Source organism: Natator depressus, chromosome 3 (genome assembly GCF_965152275.1).
Source record: "Natator depressus isolate rNatDep1 chromosome 3, rNatDep2.hap1, whole genome shotgun sequence".
Classification (NCBI taxonomy): domain Eukaryota; kingdom Metazoa; phylum Chordata; order Testudines; family Cheloniidae; genus Natator; species Natator depressus.
This window is the reverse complement of record NC_134236.1, coordinates 171,343,376-171,367,804: the sequence shown is the minus strand read 5'-3', so window position 1 is coordinate 171,367,804 and position 24,429 is coordinate 171,343,376. Positions and strand designations below refer to the sequence as shown.

General features: G+C 43.7%; 1 long non-coding RNA gene across 1 annotated transcript in view; it reads left to right on the top strand.

The window, feature by feature from the left end:
- The window catches only part of LOC141985334 (uncharacterized), a 120,855-nt gene extending 97,578 nt beyond the window's left edge, over positions 1 to 23,277 (top strand). The window contains exon 3 of the long non-coding RNA XR_012638909.1: positions 23,198 to 23,277. This is a non-coding gene — a long non-coding RNA (uncharacterized LOC141985334). The remainder of the gene's footprint in view (positions 1 to 23,197) is intronic.
- The last annotated feature ends 1,152 nt before the right edge of the window (positions 23,278 to 24,429 follow it).

The following is a 24,429-nucleotide window of genomic DNA, read 5'->3' as shown; positions in this document are numbered from 1 at the left end:
AAAATTAAATACCTCATGAAAGCTTATGTTTGCCCTAGACAATGAACTATTTCACCTTGTGAAAGTGACAGAGGTGGCTAGTTTTAGGTTGTTTTACCACTTTCTTGTTTACGTCTTTACATGCAAGACTAACCTGTTTTGATTCTATCAAGGACCGAATCCCATGGAACCATATTGTACTGTGAGAAGCAGGAGAATTGTAACCAGCTATCTTCTTTCCTATTCTTTTGGAGCTGATATGCAACCTTACTGCCCACCTCCTGAGGCCAAAAGCAAATGCACTTAAATTGGCACAAGTTCTTAAACATTTGTTAACCTTGAGGTGCTTTTAAGCATATGTTTTTGTGTTAATATTCAAGATATTAACAGCAATTCAAGGAGTGCCATGAACATTGGGAACCTCCATCTGTCTAATGAGGTCTCTACCCAAATAAAATAGAAACCAAGAGTCTGTTTAATAATACCAATTTCTTAAAAATGAAATTTCACTAATGCCTGACTGCTCTCCTCCCATAGATCAAAGGCAGAACTAGAAGCTATTTGCTAGCTTCTCATTTTCATAGCAACCACTTTTTTAAAAAAAAAAAGTTTATTGTCAAAAAGAAATGTACTCCAATAGAGCTCCTTGCCTTCTAACATGCCTGAGAGCTAACTAGACTAGACTGCAGAGGCTGTTTCAGTGATACGGTATTTGAAACACTCACTGAGCTCATCGGTTTTAGAAACCGTACAGTATGTTCCAACATTACTTACCGCAACACAAAATGAACTATTGTTTCCATTTTTCAAAATGATATTTTTTAATCTTCATGTCTCCTCACAAAAATATTATGGGTTAGATTCCCTGCTGTTGTAACCGGGCATAGCTCCATTGATTTCAATGAAGCTGCATCTAGATAATTGGTTAACAGACATCTTCTATCCGTTTAAAATCCTATTAATGGGAAAGATACAATATTCTAAAGACTTCATTTTGTTTTGTTGATACATGCTTCTTTAGACATAAGGCAAAATTTTATAAAAGATTGATAAACTAAAGTTTGACCTGAATACAGTAGTCCAATAATCCAAGTCTCCTTTAATAACAGGACAAATGGCTTTTATACATATAAATGAGGTTTTCAAGGTTGCATATGTACTACACGTGATTTGCAGTTTTACAATAACTTCAAGATTGGAGCTGGCAAGGAAAATCTCAAAAGATGATGTTTTTTCCAAAATTGAAATGCTTTACAAAATTGTATTGATTGCACTGAAATTTCATTTAGCACAGAAATAATAATAAAAAGACTTCCAATAATTAAACCATCTGATAAACAGTCTATTTGCCCTCACTAGGGCCTTCAGTCCTACCTCTGGCTCCTTCAAATACAGTCTTCTGTTTGGGCTCCCAACTCAGTCCTGTCCCCTATATGGGGTTTATGCCACTTTACTTGGAGTCAGTAGAGGAACCAGGGCCCAGCCAATACTCCAAGTTCCAACCCAGAGGCTCTACATGCAGCAGCCACATACAATTTATCATAATGCTTCCCTGTGCCACTTCCCTCCAGCCCTATCTCAGAGTCAACAGCCTCACGTTCTTCTCTCTCGGCATACCCAGCCATGTAAGTCCAGCAGGCAATAACTTCTGGCTAATTGTCAGGCTCCTTTGACCAGAGAGGAGCACCCTCCTTCACTCCTCTAGTCCCAGCCTGGATCTGACCTGCTAAGGTCCTGCAGAACCTTTTATCTGAGCCTGCTGGGCTCTGATTGGCTGCTTCAGTGAGGCCTCTCTAGGCAGGCCCACCTTTGGTGCTCCTTTCCTGGGGCTGGTGTAGTAGGAAAAAAGGAAAACCCTGTCCTCCTTTTTTTTTTATTTTGCTGCTATGTAACTATTGATTCATCATTTTTGTGACTGGTTGAGATCTATTTAAAACGTATTTAATAGGTTTTTACAAAATCATTTTAGAAAATGATTCCTATGAAATAAAAACAAATCAATATTTTCAAAGAAAACTAAAAATCCAACAGAGCAAAGGTGATTTCAAAATTGTCCATGTCATTTTTAAAAATGTTTTGATTTGATCTACAATTGTCCCAATAATCCAGGCAGCATTGGTGGGATGGCCCAGTGTGTATTCTAGCATTAATGATAGCCCTTAAAAAACATTATTTAATCAGTTGTCACAACACTTTTTGAAGTAGGTAAGTACACCTGGGAAAACTAAGGCAGAAAGTTCAAACAGCTTGACCAAGGCCACAGACAGAACATGTGTCAGAGCCAGTGTTAGAAGATAGGAGTCCCTTGTTCTCAGTCCTGTTTAATCCACGAAACCACGCTGCCTCTCACATTGCTTAATTGCCCCCACCTTTGGGTAGAGGTCATATTTGCAAAGGAGCTGGGTCAACTGCAGGCAGGGTCTGTCAGGGAGTTCATAGCAGTCTTGGCTGCACTGCCCTCTCCATTCCTGGAGCTGCAATTTGATCGGAGGTCTTTCTGAAAATGGAGGGATTTTCCTCTCTCCCCCCACCCCTAGGCTTTGTTCTTGAACATGGTGAAATGATGCTTTGTTATTATTCTTCTCCATATGGATATTCAACACACCCTAAAGTATGTGCAGCAGTCAGACTGGGGAAATCACCTCCCCCCAGTTTAATCTTCCCTGAAGCTTTGCTCACTTGTGACATCAAGGAGGATGCCATTCACTGCAGATTGTGCAGACTGTCATAAATGATCGCCCCTCTTCTTTCTTGCCTGTTTTGATGAGCAGTGAAAGAGTTAACACATCTGACACTTAAATTACCATCACTAGGCTTCAGAGTCAACGTTACATTGAGATAAACTGAGGCAACGTACATCTCTCTGAGCTATTGTTTCATGCTACCTACAGACTCTGGCAGGCATCACTTACATCCAGTTCACATTTGTAAGGTTTTCTTTGTAAACCTTTGTAAGGGCTGGAGACTTATTTTTATTAAATAAAAAGTTTAGATTCTGAAGTACCAGATGCAGCAACCAGGGAAAAATGCTGCTTGAGTCAGCTGCTGCAAGCTGATCCAACCAGACCACAGTCCAAGTGTGAATTAAAACATCAATTTGCCTCACATTAGACCTAAAAACATTTGTTTGAACTAATTCTCTATAAGAGTTTAAGGCTGTCTAGAGTCAGGTACTCAGCCATTAGGTTTCTTAGAAATCCAGTGTCCTTTAATACCTGGCACTTAGAAAAGATGAACAGTGTTATGAGAACAACAAAGGGCTCAGATGCCATAGCGACCAGCTTTATATAAATGCCTGGAGAGAGAGAGAGGAACCTGCTGTCTTCAATGGGAACTTAGCCCAATTAAGGATTTCACGGCTGAGCCAATAGTCAACATCAATAATAAAGTACAGCAGCAGTTTTCCCATCTCCAGCCCACTCTCAAAGCCTTTGAGAACAAAAGTGTCTTATCTGAGCCAAGGAGTTTCACCTTGGGCAAGAAGGGAAGTGAATCTGCTGGCCCCTGCTTAGATTTAATTTACGTTGCTATAAAAAAGAGATTTTGTTTTGGTGCTGATTTTTTAAAAAACATTCTGTGATTTGAGTGCTTGTGAAAGCCTGGACGAGGCCTGGCATTGTACAGGCAAGAGCTAGGCAGGCTTTGCCATCTAATTCTCTGCCAACATACATTAGTCTTTGTGGTGCAGAACAGTTGTATTCCGAGACAGCAATTTAATCATTGCCATGAAGAAGGCTATGCCTGACCAAACACTCCCATCTTGTGGTAGCACACTTCCCACCAAAACACAGATAAGCACATCAACATATTCACTTGATGAAGGGCAAATAACACTGCACAATGCTGCTCTGATAATAAATTCCGTCTGCCAAAGACTGGTCTTGTGAATAGTTCATACTGTCATCTGTAAAATATTTAAAACAAAATAACTAATATTAAGAGTAACTAGAACCAGTGAGCAACCCCATGCCTCTTGGGAACACATTTAATGATCTGAGATTTGCAAAATATTTCATCATGTTATCTCCTTTTATGAGGCCATGAATCCCAGTAAACAAAGTGACACTTGAGTGATACATAGTGAATTTTAGCTGTCTAAAAGCCTCAGCGAGCAGCAGTAATCTTTTCTCTCCTTCAGAGATAAAGATATTTCATTGTACATCTTTGCACAAAACAGGATAAAGCCCCAAGTGTTTTTCCACAGGATGCAGGCCCCTTTTATCTCATTCTTACCTCCTCCGGGATATGTCCAGTTTGATAAGAAGAAGAGTGGAGTCTGAGATGTCTGCGTTCTATAATAGGTATTGTGTAAGTATGTATTTGCCCATCAAAGCTGTTATCTTGAAGAAGGATGATGGACAGGCTTTCTAAATCTCTGGTGTATGTGTCATGGTGGGTTATGCTACAGGATGTGTCTTAACCCTTAGAAAACCTGGCATAATACAGTCTTCACAATATTCTGTATTACAAACATAAAACCAAATTTTTGTGAAGGGTGATCTCTTGTTAAAGATGTACAGTAAATCTTATTCACCTACCATGGAAGCAGTTTCTAACAGCCCTGCGATCTTTGATCTTTAATCTATAATTTCAGGTATACACATCAGTTTTATTGTTGATTTTACCCCTTGAATCAGTCAGATTTTTAAAACAATATAATAAAGGAAATTGTCAAATTACTATCTTGTGAGAGAGTAATCCCACCCTCTGACATTCTACAGCTCTGGATCAGGCTCATGAATTCTGTGGTGCAGCTGTAGTTTCTTAACAGAACTGTTGACTTCTTGGGTGGGTCCTCAGCTGATGTCAGTCAGTGTAGCTCCACTGAAGTCAAGAAAGCTACATTGATTTGCACTAGCTAAGGATCTGGTTCCTTTTACCTTGGAACGTTCCTTTGTAAAGAACTCCCACTTTTCGCCCCAATGGTTATGTGAACACAGGACACACACTACATTCCTGTAAAACTCCGGTCCTTAAGTTTTGGGGCAAGACCCTCAGATGGTGTAAATCATCATAGCCCCACTGAAGTTGATAGAACTATGTTGACTTATACCTGCTGAAGATCTGGCTCATTGTTTGCTAGGCAGAATCTGAGCTGAAAACAGGCATCAAAGTAGGAGCCATGGAGTTATTGGCTGTACAGCCTCTGAACCAGATCTACGGTCTATGTTTTTTTGTGGCAAACACCAGTTTATGAGATAATTTTGCTCTACTACAGTAACTTGTTTGTGCTGCTTATGGTCTAAATGAGAGTTGCCGTTCTCTCACCTTTTACCAGCACAGTGAAATTTCTATGATAGAATCTGTGTATCTGAAATAAGAAAAATTGCCTTAGGAAAAAGAAGCCATTTGCGTGGAAATGGACCATTTTGGAAAATATGCAGCATTGGCCAATGCCTTTCTGAGATCAAAATTAGGACCTACACTTGGGTGCTAAACATGCATTATAAAGCTGTTGTGGAAAAAAATTATGGTGCATGCAGAGTACCTGATTGTATCTTGGAAGTTTCTTTTATTTGTTTGTTCAAAATAGGAGAAGCTGCACAGACTAATTCCTTGCCAGGTCTCAGTTTTACAGTGAAGTCCATTTTAAATTGTTCAAGTTAATAAAAGCATCATTACAGCTTCAGCCCGGACTCGCTCTCACTGACCCTGGATCACAAAACTATCTGCCAGGCCAGGCAGAACTTCAGGCAAACATTGAGTCATAGAGTTCAAGGCCAGAAGGGACCACCAGATCATCGAGACCAAAGTATTACAGCCTAAGGGAGACTAGACTATTATGTGCCACATGCAGAGAATAGGAGGGACCGAGGTGCACCAGCACCCATGGCTTCCACAATGGCAAGGAAACGATTAAGTGAGATATACTCAGGTAATCCTGGCAAGTGACCTACACCCACACACTGCAGAAGAAGGCGAGACCCTCCCCCAGGTCACTGCCACGCTGACCTGGGGAAAGTCTTTTCCTACCCCACACATGATGATCAGTTAGACCCTGACCACATGAGCAAGAACAGCCAACCAACCATCTGAGAGAGAGAATGCGTAAGTGCCACCTCAGAGCCCTGGCCCACCCTGCCCCATGTCCCATCTCCAGCCATGGCCATCTCTGATGCTTCAGAAGATGGAGAGGAAAAAAAAAAAGCAACCCCAGAATACACTGGCTGGGGGAAAATCCCTTCCTGACTCTTGCAGATGGCTGAAATCCTGAAGCATGAGCTTTTAGAACATAAGACCTAAACTGGAAGTAAGCCTGGAGTCTCTTGAGTCCTGTTCCCCACCATCACAAGCAACCCCATTATACAATCACACTCATAAATTTGTCCAAATTTCTCTTAAGACTAATGTCACTTTAGCACCCTTGTGACCAAGATGGAGTCTGCTCTGCAGGCAGCTCTGGCCAAGAGAAGGTGCGCGCAAGAAAGCAGGAAAAATCCCTTCGACCCCAGGGGCACCTGTTCCAAGCCCCCCTGAGTGAACACACACCCTCACAGGAGAAGTACAATGGATATAACAAAGGGAGATATTTATTTACAGAGGGATGAGAGGAGAAAAACATCAAGGGGAAGTATAGGGGGGCAGTAGAACAGGGTTGCATCCAAACCAAGGCCCCACAGGCCCAGTGGTAGCACAGTCTGAAAGGGCAGACACCGAGGAATGTGTCTGCACACAGAGTTCAGGAGTCCTGAGCAAAGTTCCAGTCCAGTGGTGAGTCTTGGGTGCTGCTGGTCGCCTTCACTTTCCCCAACAAGCCCTCTTCTGCCGCTCTCTGTAAAGCCACACAGAGCGACCGCCTCCCCACTCAACTAGCTAGCAGACTCCCTCTTTATTCCCAGTGCAGAGTCACAAGCCCCAGTACTCACAGCCCCATGCAGCTCTGGGCAGCCATCATACTGGGTCCAGCTCCGGCCTGTCCTTGTCGGGCAATTCCTCCCCCCTGGCACAGTGCTCCTCCTGGCTTGTGTCCTCTATCAGCAGCCCTGTCCTTCTCAGGCTTCAGGCAGGTTCTCTGCTGCTTCACTTTGTCGGGGCCTGCGGGCTGCCACCCTCCTCTCCCCGAAGCTCCAGCTCCACACTCCCGAGTTTCCCGCCTTTCTCCCACTGCTCCCCCTCCCCCTTAGGTAAAAGATTTAAAGGGGCCATGCTCTCTAAACCCCAAAGGGGTTACACTAATTAAACTATTGGGAGGCTGTTCTAGAATCTCACCCCCCTGCTGCATTGCCATCAGATCGGGGGAAGCGATTATGCCCCTCTATTCAGCATGGTGAGGCCACATCTGGAGTACTGTGTCCAATTTGGGGCCCCTATTACAGAAAGGATGTGGACAAATTGGCGAGAGTCCAGCGGAGGGCAATGAAAATTATTAGGGGGCTGGGGCACATGGCTTCCGAGGAGAGACTGAGGGAAATGGGCTTATTTAGTCTGCAGAAGAGAAGAGTGAGGGGGGATTTGACAGCAGTCTTCAACTACCTGAAGGGGTGTTCCAAAGAGGATGGAGCTAGGCTGTTCTCAGTGGTGGCGGATGACAGAACAAGGAGCAGTGGTCTCAAGTTGCAGTGGGGGAGGTCTAGGTTGGATATTAGGAAAAACTATTTCACTAGCAGGGTGGTGAAGCACTGGAATGGGTTACCTAAGGAGGTGGTGGAATCTCCATCCTTAGAGGTTTTTAAGGTCAGGCTTGACAAAGCCCTGGGTGGGATGATTTAGTTAGGGTTGGTCCTGCTTTGAGCAGGGGGTTGGACTAGATGATGTCCTGAGGTCTCCTCCAACCCTAATCTTCTATGAGTCTATGATTCTATGATGGTTAGAAACTTCATCTAATTTCCAGTTGGAATTTGTTCATAGAGCATGGCTATAGGGCCACACAGCTGTTGCTATTCTGGGTATAAGGCACAGAAAGGATTTTCTTAAAAATACATTTTAATCTCTATTTTTAATCTCAGAATTTCACAGTGGTGGAACATATTGTTTAGACAGAGATGAGCTGTACCTTGTCAAATCTCTATGGTAAAATTCAAAATCCCTTTGGCCTACAAACATCTCTCAAATATGGCAGAAACACAATTCATGATAGTGCATAACTTTACTGATACTCATTGGAGACATCTCGCATAACCCAGTTACCTCTTTGCTACCTGTGAGTAATCTCACTGTTCTAATGCACCACATACCAACATGAGCGTGCAAAATTGTCATGAAGTCCAGACACACAATCCACTCACCCACCAAACGGCATTTTACTTGCCCATTATAAAACCCATGACTTTTTTCCAGGGAAGTAAAACGTTGCAAGGCTGATAGATCAATGACACCACTGAAAAGCATACGCATCAAAGAGGCCTGGGATATTCCCAGCCTCAAAGAACTCCAAGTAAGATTTTGTTTCATTCCTGTTTGATTTGAGAGAAGTCTGGGGAAAAGGCACATGGTTTGTCCTAACACTGTCACCTATCCCCTGTGTTCTCCAACTGCTTTCCTTCTGGCCCTCAAATTCTCTGTCCTTCCATCTTTCATATTTTCTTTCTTCTCATCTGCTTTCCATACTCTTTTCATTCTCCCCCAGAGCTTATCTATTTCCAGTTGCTCTGTTTTCCCTCTCCTCATATTTTCTCTCTTGCCTTCCCTCGACTAACCAATAACGCTTATTTTTTAATTTCCTTTCCTGCTCAAGCCACAGGCCTAGCCAATAAAAAATAAAATGGAGATTTTTTCCTAAAGGCTAATTGGATGGATTCCTGGGAGCTCTGGGATTCATCAGAGCTATCAGCCGTCTGCTTGGGCTACCCCATTCCTTTTCTCTTGCAGTTTCTGTCTTCTTTTCTCTCCCTTCTTCCACACTTCCTCTTCTCAATGTCTCCCCCTTGGGCCATGACTTGTCCCACTGGGGACAAGATTCTTTTGGGGCTTGGGAACCGAGCTACTGATTCTGTGCTGCTCAGGTCTCTCTGAGGAACACAGAGCTGAGAGCCAGGTGGAGAGAACTACTGCAGCCTGTTTCCACAGGGGATGCTACCGTGCACAGCACCGCAACACTCTGAAGGAGGCAGGCTGGTGACAGCAGCGCCATGAGGGAGCTGTAGATGGGCAGACAGTCTGTGGGGGAGCAGCCAGAGGGCTTTTAAAGTGTTGGCCAACCACGACTAGAATTTTTGATGCCACCTGCAGTGAAGGACCCTAGCAGATACCTTGGGAAATACTTTGGAAAAGCCCAGTCTCTGGAAATTCTCCTTGCCCAATTGTCCCTGTTTGACTAACCAGCCAATACTTTATTGAAAAATCACTGTAGTGTAAAGGGAGCTGGTTTCAAGCTCATATCCCACCCCTCCTTTCCCCTCTCTCTCTCTTTGGTGCAGTCACCAGTCAGGTTTGGGGTTAATCTTACACACATACAGTCACATAGCCACTCACCCTTCAAATGAGATTGTGATGCAGTGATCTCATTCTGTGGGTTACCCTTCTGTCTCAGCAGCTCAGTGGAGATATTCACTGGGGTTCCAGCCCCACCCCACCCCAAAAGGCTGGGAAAATAAAACAAAGCCTGCAATCACATTCTGGACATGGAAGTTCTCAGCAGCTGCACAATAACATCTGTTGCAGATTTAGGGAGACAACAATAATGCAAATGGGAAGAATAATGTTCTTTCTTGGGAGATGTTTAAATTAAAATGAATTATTAAGAGATGGCTCTATCTTGCAATTTTATCTTTATCAGCAAGAATCTCATTGTGAACTTCTCTCTTCCCATCCAGCGGTAAGTCTGTCAGCACCAACTGAGTAGCTTTCCAGTCTTGTTTCTATTAAAAGGCAATTTTCAAAGACATCCATAATAGATAATGGCCATGCAGTCCTTTTGAGGCCACAAATTTCCCTGAGATTTTTTTCCTGCCTCCTCAGACCCTCTCTGTATTCAGCTGAACGGAATATTATAATACCTTTCTGGGGAATTGCCAGGAGAGGGAACAGAATCTTCCCATAGAGAGGCCATGTGAAAAGCGCCTTGATTTCAATGATCCAGACAATGGAAGCTTTTTCCTGAGGAGTCTCTTTTCCTTGGATTCTGGCATTGAAATGTTGGATTCAGAACTCATTTCTAATTAATATCAGGAGGGAATGGGTTAAAAACTGTTTGCTGTATGTAAAATGCAATAGATGCTATCATTTAAAGAAGAGGAACCCACAATTAGAAAAGAGGCTAGAAATTATGCACCCTCCACCCTATATGAAACAAACAAGGGGGCCAAGGTTATTCAGACAAACCCCACAAATCCTTACCCACTAAGCATACTGTGTGACCCTTTAATCAAACAGACTCTGTACCTAATGACAAACTCCAGTGAGTTATGTATGGAAACTGCATCCATTCACCATCAGTGCATGGGGAATTCAAGTAAGGGACATCTACTGCCATCTAAGATTAGGTTTTTATTTGTTGTTTTGAATGAGTGGCTTCTGTGACTCTAATATCTGTAAAACATAGGTTTAAAGTCCCAGGTGACTAGCCACTGCTTGCCGCTGAATTCGAAGAGGTTGCACTGAACACGTTTCACAGGAAGGTATTTCCTTTGTTATTTCACAGTATGAAAGATAAATTGCTCCCATGGCTTAGTGCTTTAATTTTTACTATGCTTGGAGGAACTTGTTCAATTTATACCTGTCAAACATAGCCAGCATAATGTTTTATTAAAAAAGTGCTGAAATACAGCAGAGAAAGTTTACAGAAGACTAAGAAGGAGGATGATCCTAATGTCTCTGTGTCTAGGAAAGCCTGTTCTCAAAGGCGTATGTTTCAGTTCAGTGCAGCACATACATTTAAAGCAGTGTGTGGTCTCCTTAGCATTTTTCCTTTCCGTTCATTTAAGAAAGTGGCAAATTATGCCAGGTTCAAGAATAAAATTCTTTGACTATTTTACAAAATGGCCTCTGTCCAACTTTAGTATTAAGTGTGGGGATCATGCCTGCTGGCGACTGAGATGTATTAAAACTGCAAGAATGTACTTTTCACTATTTGTGCTGGGTTGTTACTGTTTTTTGTTTTTGTTTTTATGCCTGGGGAGGGGGGGAGGTTCTTGCACTTTATTCAGTTTAGACGATAAAAATAGACCTATTAGTTTCACTTTTCTTTCTTGTCACCCTCATATGAGAGTGCTATACAATAGAATAGAAAATTATAATCCCTCTACAGGTTATCTTTAGAAGAGAAGGTTACTCACCCTGTGCAGTAACTGAGGCTCTTCAAAATGTGTGTCCCTATGGGTGCTCCGCTTATCACTCGAAGAAGAACTGCCCCATAGATTTTAATAGAGAATTATATCCTTGCTATAGACTTTATGGGATGGCTAGAAAAAGTAACCTAAAGAAAGAATCTCTCTCTCTCTTACCTGCTGGAGGAATGAGACAGTTTCACACCAAGGTTTTTGATTACAGCTGTGTGAAATTATCTTGATGCTTCACCTGAGTAGGCAGTCCATCTGCTTTTCATTAGTTTTGGTGTCCGTCTCCTGAGTCTCTCTGGAACCAGAAACTGATATTTATAGTCAGTTCCCTCCCTACATGTTATCTACAGAGCTGCAATGTAGCCAGGGCTGGTAAAAACCTGGAATTCCACAGGAAAGTTTGAAATTTTTAATAAAAATCGTTCTGCGCTGAAATTTCCTGTGAAACGGGAATTCCAAAATTTTGTTTTGAATTTTTGAAACAAAATTGATGAGGCTCCCCGAGTTGTCTGGAGACCTGGCAACCTTGAGAGCTCCCGCTCTGTGGCAGGGAGCCTGGCAGCCTGCCAGTAAGCTACTGGGCAAGCTGTCAGGAAACTCGTCCAGTTTCCCTAGGAAACCCTGCCTGCTTCCATCAGAAGATTTGACAAAACCAACACATTCCCACAGAACATTTCAGATTCGTTAAATTGGCATTTTCTGACAGAAAAACGTTCCATTCAGAAATTTCCAACCAGCTCTAAATGTACCTAACCAATCATTTGTGACAATCCTTCATAGGAACACAGACACTGCCATACCAGATCAGACCAGTGATCCATCTACTTCAGTGTCTTGGCTTTGACAGGCACCAGCATCAGAGGCTTCAGAGAAAGGTTGAAGAAAACCTAAAGAGGAGAATTACGAAATCAGCTTTTTCTTACGTTTTTCTTAACTCCAGGCATTTAGAGGCTGGCTTATGTCCTGCAGCAGGTGTATCTATTTCCCTCATACTATTTTTGTATCCTACCTGATATTATATTTATTCATATACATGTCTAGGCCCAGGTCCTCATGACGGTCAGAGCTTCCACTCAGTGTACTTAAGGGAGAAATGGGTCAGAAATCAGCTTTAATAGGACAGCTGGGGATTCCCTGGGTGTAGGGATTCCTTCAGGACTAGGTTTTAGCCTGGTATATTGCTAACAGAGTATTATATAACTAATAATCCTATATTTCCATGCATGTCAGCAATACAAAATATCTAACATAAAATACAACCTATTTATGGTTCTGTAATTATAGAAATTTGAGACGCTTGCTGTCTGCTCTCATTTGGACAAAGGTTTGTTAGAAACACTATGAAGCTTTGCACTGGAAACAGCCATGTATCCTGCCGTCAGACCCAGATTAGAGTTCACATGCACAAAGAGAGGTATCTTTTAGTCCAGGTGACTTTTATTTTAGAGTTAGGAAAACCATGCACAAAGAAAGAACAAATATATGGCCAGATGCCTGGGTGAGGCTGAGCCATGGTTGGCACAGGACCTGAAGGTGGAGAGGGAAAAAGATGGCTCTGAGCCATCTTTCTGCTCCAACGCTTCTAGGATTGACTGGCGAGGTGGGGGGGTGGGGAGGGGGTTGGTGCCCTATGTAAATTACGAAATTTTTGGTGCCCTATGTAAATTACGAAAACTTCCCTCTTACTCCCAGACTGCCTTCCACACCAGGGGTGACAACACCAAGTAGAGCAGAGCTTAACCCCTCCTGACATTTCTCCTCGTTGGGGACAATCTTCCATTACCCCTTTGGGACTGCATTCTGGCCCCTTTGCCCCTTTTGATTAGCACAAAACAGGCAGGTGGATGGTGAAGGATCTGGCCCATGAAACCCTCATAGCAGATAAAAGCTGGAAAACATGACCAGGGTGAACCCTGAATGCTCAGAAGGCAAAGGAAAAGAACCCAGATGTATTATGAATTCGCATTATTTTTAAGTCAATTTCATGAAATTGGGGGAGGTTGATTTATGCTTTTTGAAGATTTGGGATTGGCAATACTGGGACCACTACACAGGGGTCATACCCAGCAAGCACGTTCTCTGAGCAAAAGTTACTGGAGTGATTAAAGAATTCCTATCAGATGTAATACATGGTATCGAACCTGAAGTTACAGGATTTAGTATGAAGATATTCATATTTTTCTCTGCCTCTTTAAGAAGCAGGAATATACCTGCTGGTAGGAACTCAATAATGTTGGTTTGGGTAGCTATAAAGAAAACCGTATGAGAGTTTGAATCTGAGATCCCTTCATGGCTTCACTGTAATTAGGGATGTTTGAACTGGTTCAGAAAAAGGAAGAGACATCCCTAACATCAGAGTCCCAACAATGAACTGAGCTCTGCAATGACCAGAGCCTCCCGTTGTTAAGGATAAATACCAGACACTTGCCTGATTGACCCCCCCAGCAGCTACTTCTCCTTGAACCCAGTCCTCAACAGATGCACAAACACACACACCTCTGGTGCTATATCTGTACATCTATCACCAGGCTTCAGCAGATCCAGCAGGCTCTGCTCAGCCAACAGCAGCTGCCTGTAATTGTCACATGCTCCAAAGCATGCCTTCTCACTTCACCAGACTCCTGTCACCCCCCGCAACCTCAGCACTCATCTCCCTCCTGCTTCTGCCCCAAAGCCAGCGATCTTCCACTTGCTCCCTCCTACTGTCTGGTTCCCTTTCTACCTTGGTTTCAGATTCCCCCTCTCCATCTGCACCAATTCACCATCACATCCATAGAATCCCTCCAGACATGGCTCCTTTCCATTGCTCAGTTCCCCCTCCACTCCCCCCCAACCACACGCTTTCTCCTGCTTCTCCTTCCCCCACAGTGGCTCTCAGTATTTAGAATCAGGAGATACTGGGAGCCACTGCCTGTTACCTAGCTAATTGAAAAACACCGCATTCATCACATCCCCTCCTTTCAATTGACCATTAAGGAACCAACTTAGTTGGTTCGAATTGGACTGTCAGCCTGAGCCAAACACTGAGAGCTGCTGAGCCCCTGCCAAGCAGCTGTAAGTCTCATAGAAGTCAGTTTTTGAGCATTCCTTCATCCTTGGGAAGGGCAACTGCTTCACAGGAACTGAGCACATCCCTGGACTTAGCCTGATGCAAACTGCCCTCTGTACACACTATTCCATGCAGTACTATAGGTGCATGGTGTACCCTTTTGCTTCTTATTAACACTGTGGGCTATTGGTAGGGAATTCTTCATGCTTTACTGAGATGTTGAATCAAAAATTTAACTCCCACATATAATTTAATTGTAAAATAAGCACTTTCTGCTACAGAAAAAAAAAAGGTTTCCAGGGAAACTACGCAGGGTGCTCTGTTGCAAAATGAAGTTTTTTATTAATGGATTCTGCTCCATTTTTGGAATTTAAAAAATGTTCCTAGTTCACAGTGCTGAAGCGTCACTGTAAACACCATTTATTATTTGTCACCAAGAAATAAATTCAGAGCATGAGACACATGACAGGCTATAGCACTGCAGTACTGCCATACAGACTGGGCCAGATTCTCAGCTCTGGCCGAGGAGCACAGAGAACAGGTTGCGAAGAGTGGTTCAAGCAGGGAGTGTGGATGTGGCACTATCGTCACCCTGTAACACTGAATAGCTGAAAGGCGCACCATCGCAGGGCGAGGCATCCCAGTGTTTTCAGAAGATCTGTGGAGACATCATCTACCAGACCTGGTGCAAGTACAGTAGGCACCCTCCGAGGACCCACTCACTGGCCCCCACAGGTAATGTAAGTCTGGAGAAAATGTCTCCCTATATACTTGGTACCATCACCATGGGGGGAAAAGCCCTCACTGGGAAAGGAGAGGGGGGGTCCCAAAAAAAACCACTCCAACCAAAATTGGGTACGATCAGCTCCCCCTTCCTTTCATGTCTTATTAGTGGGGAAGGGGAGGCATCTTCTTGGGGTTGTAGTATGTCTGCTCTGCTAATGCCCACATGTGTTCTGAGTCACTGAGAATGTCTCCCAGGTCCTATTTGTCAGATCATGTCTACACTGTTTCACACGGTGCTACAGAATCAGTAAGGTGCTGTTGTTAATTGGTAGGACATGGCTCTTCTCTCATGTTCACTGGTTTTAACCTAGTGTAACTCCATTGACTTCAGTGGAATTCCTGCTTTCCACCAGTGTGAGTGAGAGGATGATAGGCTTTGTGCAGTGTGGTCTACAGAACAGAAAGAGTCTGTAGACTTGCCTTGAACCTTCTGTCTCAGGTTATCATGCGTGGCTGAGGAATGGTCAGAGCAGTTGGAAGGAGGAGCCCAGACACACAGACTTGCATTGTCAGATATGGATTATGTGGTGGTCACAGGCCATAGCCCCTTACTTGGCACCGTCAGCGTGAGCTGTCTTGCAAAATGACATTCCAGCACTTCAGGTGAAACCCCACCCTCTGGCATACAGATAACAATGTACAATGCACAGAGTGAATGCTCTCTGAGAACACATGCCAGCCAAGGCACAGCCGCTGGGACAGACTGCAGCGCAGCGAATTCCTCTCATATTTGTTGGCCCGCTCTAGAGAAGCAGGACAGGGGGCTGAACTACCACATCTAGCATGAACTGACTAGTCTCATAGCCTGTGTGTACATACAGCTTGGGGAGCTAGCTTGAATCCAGCCAGCCCAGGTAACAACAGCAGTGAACACAACACAGTGCAGGCTTCAGAGTGGACTCGCCAGCCAGGTACGTACTAGGGCCCCTGCCAGGCTTGTTCTGCCTGCAGTGAAGCTCATGATATGCTGTCTTCAGTGCCATGGTTACCCACGCCTGCTGGATTGAAGATAGCTCAGGTAGGCAGCCCATGCACAGCCTCTGCTGTGTAGACATGCCCATAGACAGAGGGAGGGCTATTTGATGAGGGACATCCCTGTTCTCCTCTGCTCTAGTGCCTGTCTTGGGGGAGAGCGGGTAGGAACTGTGCTCCAGCTTAGGTGGCTTCGGTCCCTTCGGAGCATTGCCATTTGGCACAAGCTATAGCAGCATTCAGGCTATTCTAACAACTGACAGGGCTGGGCCAAGAATCAGACAGCCATAACCAGAGCCCATCTCCAGCTCTGCTTTGCCAACCAGAACTTGGTGAAGCAGAAAATCTGGACTGTAACTTGGAAAAGACTAAGGAGACCCCTCCCACCTAGTAATATGGGAAGGGCAGGATGGTTATGACCCTCTGACACCCGTTTGTGACCTTCCTGTGGATAGTGACCCCAAGTTGAGAGCTTCTGCCTCAGAGCGATTGATTCAGGCTGTCTGCAGATTCAGGCCGGCATCACTACCTCTGTTTACACTCAGTTCATGTTTTTGAGGTTATCTACGTAACAAGGACTAGAAAGAAACATTTTCTGAACAAAAGTGTAAGAAAGGGAAGGAGAGGATGGATGGTCACGATCCCCTGGAGCCTTTTCCTAACCTCTAAGTTGAGAACCCTGGAACTAAGATACCTGTTATAACATAAACTGCTTTGTGAAGACAATTCTATGCCTAAGGGCTGGTCTTCACTACGGGGAGATCGTGGGGTTGATTTAGCAGGTCTAGTGAAGACCCACTAAATCAACGGCAGAGAGCTTGCCAATCAACCCAGTACTCCAGCTCTCCAAGAAGAGTTGGGAAGTTGACTGAAGAGTGTTTCCTATCAACTCAGCACAGTAAAGACATGGGCGTAAGTCGACCTAAGCTATTTTGACTCCAGCTACGCATAATTAGGTCGACTTACCCCAGTAGTGAAGACAAGTCCTAAGTGAGAAACACCAAGGCATTGTCTAGTAGCTAAGATGATGGTGCAGTGTGGGGCAGGAACTCTGAGTTGCCTGTCTGGCAACATCAGAAAGACCAGGAGGAAGGAAAAATCACTCCACTAGTACACAATAGCAGACAACCCGAAAGAGAAGAACCATACTGCCAGGGGAAGTGGTTCTTAGCAGTTACCAAAACTCACTTTAAAGAGAGAAGAGACTGACATGATACAGTTGTAGAAAAGGGAGCCCAGTTTGATAAACATAGCCACAATTTGAGCTTTACAGAAGCAATAATAGGCAAACAACCCAGAAAAGGATCTCAGTAAGAAACAAGAGAAAGCTGACCGCTGCTAAAACAAGCTGCTGTCTCAGACAATCCCAGCACTAGTTGAAAAGGGTTCTGAAGAGACCACTCAATAGGACAGCAGGGACCTTACAGATACAGAACCTATACAAGGACACCACATTTTTAGAACACATTGGCAATAGTCAGGAGGATAGTCACATCAGAAGATAAAAGTACAAGAAGCAAGATGATATTCCATTATTACACACTAAGGATATGGTAGAGAAGTTTGCAATAGGCGGTGTCAATCTTTATCTGCCTTTTTATATTTTTGTTCTGGAATTCATGCTCTTGACAGGACCTGGCAACCCTGGAGTAGGTGGGGCTTCTTTAAAACAGGAGAATATATGAAAGACATTTTCTGGGATTATGCATTACAAACGCCCAGGGGCAGATTTTCTAAAGTGCTTAGCACCCAGCAGCTCCAATTGCTCAATGTGGAAAAGATCTGTGGTGGTTTGACTGAATGCAGATGAATTCTATAAAAAAGCATTTCTCCTCATCTTCAGATAGAAGTTTATGTACAGTGGGAAGGTAATTAATGTTGAAATCTTTTGTGAAAATGACGTTAGCGGGCCAAAAGCCTAATTGCAAGGAGTCTAGAATCTGAGTGCATGTTTCTTTGTTACTGTTTTGCACCTTATGTAATCATTTATAGCTATCCCAAACTAGAGTGATTGTAAAATGCTACCAATTTTTGCAAAGCTAAATAACTATTCAAGGTGCAGAGAAGTGGAAAATCAGGCTTTATACATTTGCTGTGAATAGAGTTGATACGTATAGTGGCCAGCATTGTCAAATTTGGGTGCTTAAAGTGAGCAGAAGTCAGTGGAAGCGGCAAATACTCAGCACATATGAAAATCAGGCCTCTATTAATGACTTGACTAAATATGGATTTAGGTAGAGATTTTCAAAGGAAGCAAGGTGCCTAACCCTCTTAGGATCCTTTGAAAATCCCAGCCTGGGCTGTGTAACTTTAGTCATTCAAGTTTGAACACTCTGGTCAGTGTGTTTACTTGAATATTATCTTCCCAACTTTTCTAATTCTGCTTGCAGGAACATAACTATAAGTGGCTGGGCTCTTTCATCAACCTGGGAAAGGAAGCAAACACCGCACACAACTTATAAAGGCTTTGCCTTAGGGCACAATTTTTTGTTTGTCAAAACACAAAATAAAGCAACTCAACTGACCAACACTGGCTACAGTCCCTAAGAGTCTTTTCCCTTGCCAACCAAGGGAAAGGAGAATTGCTTCCCATTGCTGCTTGGGCCAAGCTTCCTCTTACTTATATATCCCACCCAGCCCTGTGAAAAGCCTGGATCCCTTAACCTTTTTCAGGCGGATACTTCATCTTCTCACAGTAACACACATTTGTTTTACAGTCATGCTGTGACAGTCTACACTACTATGGTCACCACTTTTGCAAAGCTACAATAAATCTTGTGCAAAGCATGCCTTGTGAGGTATCATTGGAAAAGTCATAATCTGTTGACCATTACTGTCTTGAAATGTATGTATCATCATTGTATATGAAGGTATGAGTTTTTCCTATATATTTGTTACTGAAACATGTTATGAGTCTGGAAAACTCCCACAGACTAGCTCTTCAGTGGCAACAAATGGGTGACTAACACCCAGCCAGGTGTTAAGTGACCATCACCAGCCATTCACCAGCAGGGGAGTTGTAAACAAGAGATTTACAATTCACATGAAAGACAGTTGCTCCAGCACATACACCTTGGGGCTGCCTAACACCCATGACACAGCAAGGATCATTCCAGCACCTGGAGAAGAGTATAAATAAGAGAAAATGACATCACCACTCCTCCCCTACCTACACTGAAGGCAACAAAAAACGTTTGGAAGAAAAAGAAACATTTGAACTGGGGGGAGTGGTCCTAACTGGAACAGCTTTCTAGTTAGCACAGACAACTGTAGGTTTTTGGGTAAAAGAAACCTTATTGCTTCAAATTTGACTTAACCCGATAAAGTTTAGGAAATAGCTTGTGGTTTTTAATCTTTTATTTCCTTTTGTAACCAATTCTGAACATCTATGATTATACCACTTAAAATCATTTAAAATCTGTCTTTCTTTAGTTAATAAACTTCTAAAGTTTTATCTAAGCCAGTGAGTTTTTGATTGAAATTTGGGGAATCTACTCAGGTTACAAGGGCTGTGGCTATTCATACCCTTTGGTGGTCTGACGAACTAATTCATGAGCTTACTCAGATCAAGGTGTTACACCACAATGGCCCCTCCCTCAGGGGGTCTCCTGGGGAGGCAGATCAGCATTGTATGTTGCTAACGCTGTTGCAGGCATTGCAAGGCATTTTGGGAAGGGTTAAAAGTGTGAGTGTGGAGTGGAAGATTCCTTTGCAGGTTGCGAGAGGCTGAAGGGGGAGGAAGGGAGAAAGGAACAGGTTAACTTGACACTCCAGCTAGGTCCGAAGATAAGATGCTAACTCCAGCCCAAGGCCACAGCACACATCCAACTCTCGGCTGCCTGCCAAGAAAGACGGGGGCCTGAATTCCATCCTGACCAGCCGTGAGAAAGGAGGATTCAGCTAAACAGGACTGCAAAAATTGCAAAAACTAGTAAGATGGCAAAGGCCAGTGAGGGAGAAAACAAAGTCTCGCGTCCCTAAAGCCGGTGTGTTTTGGGAAAGCTGTGGAAGCCACAGAAGGCCAGTTTGAACTGGTACAAAGAGCACGGGGAACAGAGGTCCCTTAACAAAATGCCCCCAAAAGAACCCAAGACTTAAAACCCTCCTAAGAGCTGAAGCAAGTTGGAGATCAACTTGAAATTAGATGAAGGTTTCCAACCATCAGAGGAGTGAAGTTTTGGAATAGCCTTTCAAGGGAAGCAGTGGGGGCAAAAGACCTATCTGGCTTCAAGATTAGACTCGATAAGTTTATGGAGGAGGTGGTATGATGGGATAACATGATTTTGGCAATTAATTGATCTTTAAATTTTCATGGTAAATAGGCCCAATGGCCTGTGATGGGATGTTAGAGGAGATGGGATCTGAGTTACTACAGAGAATTCTTTCCTGGGTATCTGGCTGGTGAATCTTGCTCATATGCTCAGGGTTTAGCTGATCACCATATTTGGGGTGGGGAAGGAATTTTCCTCCAGGGCAGATTGGAAGAGGTCCTGGGGTTTTTCGCCTTCCTCTGTAGCATGGGTCACGGGTCACTTGCTGGAGGATTCTCTGCACCTTGAAGTCTTTAAACCATGATTTGAGGACTTCAATAGCTCAGACATAGGTGAGAGGTTTTTCGCAGGAGTGGGTGGGTGGGATTCTGTGGCCTGCGTTGTGCAGGTCAGACTAGATGATCATAATGGTCCCTTCTGACCTTAATATCTATGAATCAACACTGGGCCCTGGACAGCTTGTGCACAAGACAGAACTCTCGTCCACACTTCCCCACCCCCTCTTTTTTTGATGTTACACCTGGGCTTGGCCAGCCTCGGGTCATGCATGTGTGAGTATAAAAGTGGGTTAGGGCTGGGGCACTAGCGCTTTCTTTCTTTCTCTAAGTGACATGGGGGCGTTCCCGGCACTCACCACTGTTATTTTATTATTTTATTAATAATGCTTTAAAACTTAGACCCTTGGTGTACTCCTTCATCTCCTCCCCTAACAAACCTGTGGCCTCAACCTGATCACCTGATGCCTCAGGCAGATTGGTAACAGAAATCTGTCACAAAGGGAGTCTTGAGCAGTGTAAGACAGATATTTCTGGGGTGCAAGGCTGGGGCTGGGGGAATTTGCTCGTCTCTTTCTGTATACAGTTCATGAGTGGCTGTGAGAGCCTTCAGGTAACATAGGGTGTGCCTTCATGTGCTAATGGCTGTGTGAGAGCAAAGCCTGAAGGGGCTGCTTGTCATAGCAGAGCAGTGTGAGTTAGAGAGTTACCCTGAGCTAGAGAGTTAAGGGGGCACAGCAATTCCACGGTTCAGGTTGTACCACGGGGCATGTCACACCTGGACACTGTAAAGCAATTCTATAGGCTTAAGCTAGTATAGTGCCCACAATCAAATCTGTGCCCTCCATTGTACATGACTTGCTATGTCAAAAATCTAAAGAACTGTTTGAAAAAAGTTGTATGATAATGTGCTCATCCCTCTCTTTTTGTGCTTGTCCAACTCTTCCTTTTAATGTTTCTATCTTGTCCAAGTTATGGAAGGAATTGGAAGGAGAACATGGTAAAGGTGAAATAAAGTATCTGTCAGCGTGGCCAGCTGCTAACCAAAATCTACATTTCATTCAAAGATAGAAAGAAAATTACACACCACACAATGTGAAATCTAAGGGGCTGCAGTGCAGTTCTTGAGGGAAAAAACCCCCAATCTTTAAAGACTCTTTAGTGCAATCAGAAGTTATCCTTTAAAATGTACTATATGCTGCTCACGTCTGGGTATTAAATAAATTTAGCTGATGATTTGTTACTGTGAAGTGCTTTTGTGCTTGTATCTCTTGATTTGTGTGTGGGGAGGGGGGGAATCCTATAAAATGTGCAATGGGGATTTAAAGCTGGAATCTGAGGAAAGCCTGCTGGTTAGCATTGAAAAATCTGAGTGCATTGCTCTGGAGAGGTGCCGAAGGTAAATCCCAGCTATCTGCTGTGACAGAAAGGGGTCAGCGGTGACGGAAAACTATTGTAGATGGTGCTGGAATGGAAAAGTAGAGTAGCTCTGAGATTTATCTGACCAACACAGTTGTTACCAGCTACTGTCTGCTCTCTGCTCTGTCTCCACAATTGGGAAACTCAGCAGGAATTCATTAATTTAGTGAACAGGACCTTTGATGTGGTTGGATGTCACCACCACTACTCCTGGACAGGATTGTAATACTCCAGGGAGCAGAGATAGGGCAGACATAATTTCACCAGAGATGTACGGCATCCCTAAGAAGAACTAAAAAGATACATGTATACTGAAAGGGGTGGGGCAGGATTCACTCCCCTGGGGTAATGATGGCTTCTGCTGCTGTAACTCAGAGCAGTGGGCGGGGGGGGGGGCACAGGGGCAGAGCAAGGAGTACAGCAGTGCAAGGAGCCCACAATGCTTGCTCTGCCAGGGCAACTGCAGCTGCTGAGCAGTCTCCTGAAGCAGGCACTGCAGGCTGGGACAGGGCTTTAGCCAGTACACCCAGGGGATGCATTGATTCCACCAGCAGGTCTCCTAAGGTGCCCTGACCACACATCATGGCTGCCTTTTTCCAGTAGGACCCCCAGGGAAGTTATTGATGCAAACACTGCTTGAATCCAAGGCTGCATCCACTGCAACAATGGGGGAAAAGTCAAACTCATAGAATCTATACACTAATAAAACACTTTAAATCCTTTTCATTCTCCCTCCAAGGCAGATTCCCAGATCCTGTGAGAACTTGCAAGGATGATCATGCATGTCCATTAAAATGTTTCTTGCAGCTGCTATCTTGGATTAAGTCCCTTGAAGATTTAGTCTTTTATGACCACTTTTGGAGCTTTGGAAGCTTCAGCCATGACAGTACAAGTTGGTAGTTCCTCAAGCCTTAGCTCCCAAATACAATGGACTGGCAGAGTTCTTGAGCACGCACCACAGAAGGATGCTCCAGCGGGTTTCAAATCACAGGTTGAAAAGAAAAGGAGCTCTTTGTAAACACTGATCTCACATCTTCTGTGTGTGTTTATGTATTTATTTTGCTGTCTAAAATTGTGTCCATCCAAAGCTCTGGGAGCATATATTATGCACGTGTGGCTGCTGTCAGGGATGTTTATTTAGGCTAGCCAGACAGGTTGCTCTCTTTAGGAAAAATCTGGTAAAAGAGAAAAAAGCTCTACATCTGCATCACGTTTACTTTTTTTTTTCAGATCTTAGGCACAAGCTCTGACAGAAACAAGTGACTTTTCAGCCAGAAGTCCCTCCTTGCTGAACAGACCATTACCTGGAAAGATACGGATGACAGCCAGTAACTATTTAATGACGAAAGATGACCCTGCAACAACTCCCGGTGCCAACTCTGTCCGCATATCTATTCAAGGGACACCATCATAGGACCTAACCACATCAGCCACACCATCAGGGCTCATTCACCTGAACATCTTCCAATGTGATATATGCCATCATGTGCCAGCAATGCCCACCTGCCATGTACATTGGCCAAACCGGACAGTCTCTACGCAAGAGAATAAATGGACACAAATCTGACATCAGGAATTATAACATTCAAAAACCAGTAGGAGAACACTTCAACCTCCCTGGTCACCCAATAATAGACTTAAAAGTGGCCACTCTTCAACAAAAAAACTTCAAAAACAGACTTCAATGTGAAACTGCAGAACTGGAATTAATTTGCAAACTGGACACCATCAAATTAGGCCTGAATAAAGACTGGGAGTGGATGGGTCATTACAAAACCTAATTTAACCATACTAATTTCCCCCTACTGTTACTCACACCTTCTTGTGAACTGTTTGAAATGGGCCACCCTCATTACCACTACAAAAGTGATTTTTCCTCCTTTGGTATTCTACTGTTAACTGAATTGTCTCGTTAGACTGACCCCCCACCTGGTAAGGCAACTCCCATCTTTTCAAGTACTATGTCTAAACATACCTGCTACTGTATTTTCCACTCCATGCATCTGATGAAGTGGGTTCTAGCCCATGAAAGCTTATGCCCAAATAAATTTGTTAGTTTCTAAGGTGCCACAAGGACTCCTTGTTGTTTTTCCTGTTAACTATGGCATTGGACTAAGACTTAGGAGATCTGGATCAAATTAACTTTTATTACACACACTTCCCAGGTGTCCTTGAGAAAGTAGCAATCTCTCTGTGCCTCAGTTCCCCTTCTGTAAAATGGGGATAATACTTCCTTACCTTACCTAAAAGACAGCTACTTAACCAGAAAGTATATATGGAATTGTAGCCTAAACATATGTTATTCTTGACTTACTTTCTTACTATTCATTGCAAAGCAAGCAATGTTCTTCATCCTCTTCTGAGTTTCACTACCTTCTTAGCAAGCTTATTGATAGGAAGGGAAGGGATATTAAAAGGAGTCAACAACAGGCAAATATGTGATAATAACAGAAGATGCCATA